The sequence below is a fragment of the Corapipo altera genome, unplaced genomic scaffold (genome assembly GCF_003945725.1).
Source record: "Corapipo altera isolate COAL_440 unplaced genomic scaffold, ASM394572v1 61372, whole genome shotgun sequence".
Classification (NCBI taxonomy): Eukaryota; Metazoa; Chordata; class Aves; order Passeriformes; family Pipridae; genus Corapipo; species Corapipo altera.
Genome location: NW_020887738.1, coordinates 1 through 3,680, shown reverse-complemented (window position 1 = coordinate 3,680; position 3,680 = coordinate 1). Strand labels below are relative to the sequence as shown.

At 49.5% G+C, this 3,680-nt stretch overlaps 1 long non-coding RNA gene across 2 annotated transcripts; it reads left to right on the top strand.

The window, feature by feature from the left end:
- Nucleotides 1-54: 54 nt before the first annotated feature.
- Nucleotides 55-2,328, top strand: LOC113941734. 2 transcript variants are annotated; one of them, XR_003525743.1, is made up of 3 exons: nt 55-271; nt 949-1,173; nt 1,865-2,328. It is a non-coding gene; the product is annotated as an uncharacterized LOC113941734 (long non-coding RNA). The 2 variants fall into 2 exon arrangements; XR_003525744.1 differs by having other exon boundaries at nt 949-1,776.
- Nucleotides 2,329-3,680: the final 1,352 nt, after the last annotated feature.

Genomic DNA, 3,680 nt, shown 5'->3' with positions numbered 1-3,680 from the left:
TCTTGTGGTGGTTGAAGGTGCACTGTCTCCTTCAGGCACAGGCAACCTACCAGGAGACATTAGAAGAAATCCGAAGCAGTCATTTGGAGTCCCTGAAAAAGCAGTTAGAAGAGAGAACTAGAGATCTTGACCGTGCACTGGGAAGGATAAAAAGCAACCAAGCAGAAAGACCTTTTCAAAAAGAATCCAGCCAGGCAGAAGTGGAAAAGTATAAAGAGCTGTATGTAGTGGAAGCGAAAAGCAGAAAAAGCCTAGCCAAGAGACTGGAAAGGTAAGTCCCTGCTTTTTTGGACTGGTACTAAGAGACTCCTTTTTCCTCGTGCATTTTCCTTCTTAAATCCCTTTTCTACATCTGGCCAGCGTCAGGTGTGAAAGCAGAACGTGGCCTCTTTGTGCGGAAAGTTCCTTAAGAGCCTTGCCTTCCTCAGACCTGTCTTCCTCTCTCTTTAGAGTTCCAGCAGTAACAGCACAGTAGCGCCACTCTGGCATTGCTGGTGTCTTTTTCAAGTTGCTGTTGTTTTAGCAGGCAGTCTTTTTGCCAGTCTCTAATCTCCTCATCCCGTGGGTGAGAGAAAAGACGAATCTTGTGCCCTTTGCTGTTTGAATAAGGAGAGGCCTCTCGGAGAAGAGAGTTGGATTCTGTGAATCCAAACTAAGAAGGCTCTTTCTTGGCTTCTGTTTTGGCAGCAGGTCTGAGGGTTGAGCTTTCCTTGAGAAGGCCAGGGTAGGCCAGAGTTCTTCTGGAGGTGACACTGGCTGCTCCTTGCACTTGGTGTGATTTCTTAGAAACAGGCCCTGTGAACAAGCTCAGATCAAAGGATGTGCTGGTTTTGGACGGTCTTAATGCCCTTGGCTTTTAGAAGTGGGGTAATATGAAGGCCGTGGAGGGTAACTTTGCGAAAGCCTTAGTGCCAAAGATGACTCTGTGTGTGCTTGTGAATGTTTCAGAGCTAATGAGAGACTTGCAGAGGCCAACACCAAGCTCCTTTGGGAGCGCCACAGAAGCAAATCTGCAGTCCCAAGCAGCACCGTCAGCAGACACCTGGCTGCAAGTCCACTTCTGGATTCAACTGGCCTGGGACATCTTGGCATCAGTTTGGGACTGAGCAGAAGCCTGGGTCTCAGAACACCACTCAGCCATCTGTGGTAAAGTGGAAGACTTCCGGTCATCAGGTTTGTCCAAATTTTCCAGAGTGGTCCAAGGCCCAAAACTACGGAAATGGAAGCAATGAGCTGTGGAACTCCATTCTTTGACAAGAGAAACTGTGGGAAAGAGCACTGTGGGGCAGGAACCTCCCCCCTAAGTTCTCCACTAAATTGACACGTATGGTGTGTGTGACCTATTTGAAATGGCTGATGTCAGCGTGAGTGCCAAATGCCACCAGACATCTGTGAGACACCTTTTTCTTCATCAGTGATCTTCGTTCTAGCAGTTTCTTCCCCGGACCTTGCTTTAATATGTTACTCTGGATAGGAGGCATTTGCTGGTGTAGTTCCTGCTACGTCTTCCTCCATGAAACAGCAGAGCTCCCTACTCCTTGGGAAGTCTTCACGGCCTTCTAATTTTGCAGCAATGCTGCAAGCTCTGCAATACCGCTGGTCCAAGTATGGCCTGTAGTCAGCAGTCAGTGTGATAGCACATCCCTGCCAGAATGCAGAGCATGATAGCAGCAGAGGTGGAAACCCCCCGCCAGGAGTTGTAATCAGCGGGACAGGCACGTAGCATGGGCTTGAGGCATGGGCAAGCAGGAGGCTTGGAAGCGGATGATCTTTAAGGTCCCTTTAAGGTCCCCTTTTGGGGTTTTCCCCGAATTCACTGCCTTTCCATCCCGCTGAGTTCTTTTTTTGTTCTTTCTGTCTGCAGGTTGCTGAACTTTCCCAGCAGCTGGAGAGAGAATGTCAAAAGCGCATGCAGCTGGAAGCCACAAGTCAGGGTTTGCAAGACGATCTGTCTAGCCTGCGTGGGAAGTGGGAAAACCTGGAGAAGAGCAAATGCCAGCTGCAAGAAGAGCTGGCAAAGCTCCAGCATCATTTGGAGACCAATGTGGTGGATGGCAGCCAGATCATGGCTAGGCTTGGCCAACGAAGATTTGGAAGGGCTCTCCCCACATTTGCTACAAGTGCACTGGTGGCTAAAGAGACCAATGCAAGACAGACAAGATGGGTTGCAAAAGGCACAGCAGAAAGACTCCTGGGATGGGATTGGCAAGACGCGATTCTTTCTGCGTTGTCTTCTCTCTTCGATGGTGATCCTGAGTGCGTTCTCAAAGGAAGCAGCAGCGTTAGAGACAGTGTGTCTCCAGACCTCTCGATTGGAGGCCAGAGTAGACCAGCGCTGGAGACCAATGTGGCCAAGGCTGAGAGGTTGCTTCAGGGAGTCCTCGTGTCTCCTTTTGCGGGCTCCTCTCTTGCGGCAGCCAGTGACAGGTTTGCCATAGATCACGATCTTAGGGAGGCGGTAGTCCTCCATCCTGGAGACGTGCCCTGCCCAACGCAGCTGTGTTCTCAGCAACGTGGCCTCAATGCTGGTAATTGCCGCCTGTTGTAGAACAGACGTATTAGTTCCGTAATCTGACCAGCGGATGTTTAGGATTGTACGGAGACAGCGCTGATGGAAGCGTTCTAGGAGTCGCAGGTGGTGGCGGTAAATGAGCCATGATTCGGACCTATCTGAGAGAGTAGACAGCACAATGGCTCTGTAAACCCTGATCTTTGTACTTTTCCTCAGGTGTTTATTTACAAGGACTCCCTGAAACAACCTCTCACCTTGGCCACATTGCTCAACATAACTGGTCTACTCTGGCCTCCAGTCAGGAGGTCTGGAGACACACTATCTTTAACGCTGCTGATGCTTTTGAGAAAGCACGCAGGATGACTCTTGAGGAGAAAAGACAACGCAGAAAGAATCGTGCCTTGCAGAATATATCTCCTAAGGAGTCTTTCTGCTGTGCCTTTTGCAACCGGCCGTGTCTATCTCGTATTGGCCTTTTTAGCCACCAACGCGCTTGTAACAGACGTGGGTAGAGCCCTTCCCAAGTCTTCATTTGCGAAACCTGGCCATGATGATGATGATGATGATGATGATGATGATGATGATGATGATGATTTCGCCAGACTCTTTTATGGAGTCTTCCGAAAGCTCTCGATGCCTTTGGTAACCTGTTGTCTCCCCTAGTGGGGGCAGTATCCAATTCATTCTTCACCGGTTGTTGTATAATGGACTGAATTGCTGAGTCTTGACCTCCACGGTTGGTCCTGAAAAGAGTCTGAAAGTGTTCAGAGCATCGATTTAGAACGGCGGTTTTATCTGTGAGAAGCATTTGACCATCTGCGCTGAGGAGAGGGCTTTGGGCCTGGTCTGTCGGTCCGTCTGCTGTTTTCGAGGCCTCCTAGAATCCTCTGTGATCACCCGTATCTGCGCATAATTGAATTTTTCCTGCTAGATTGATCCACCCCTTGTTTTGGATGTCACGAAGTTGCTGTTGGAGCTTGCTGCCTGCGAGACGAAAGGCTGCTTTTCTTCCATGAGCAGATGGCTGAGCAAGGTGTGCTCGGTGGGCAGTTCTCTTGTTCCTCCACAAACCCTGGATCTCTTGATTGTTTTCATCCAAGCAGCCCTTGTTCTTCTTGAAGGAGAAGCCTAAGGATTCTTCAGAGGACTGCAGGATGCTATTTTTCAT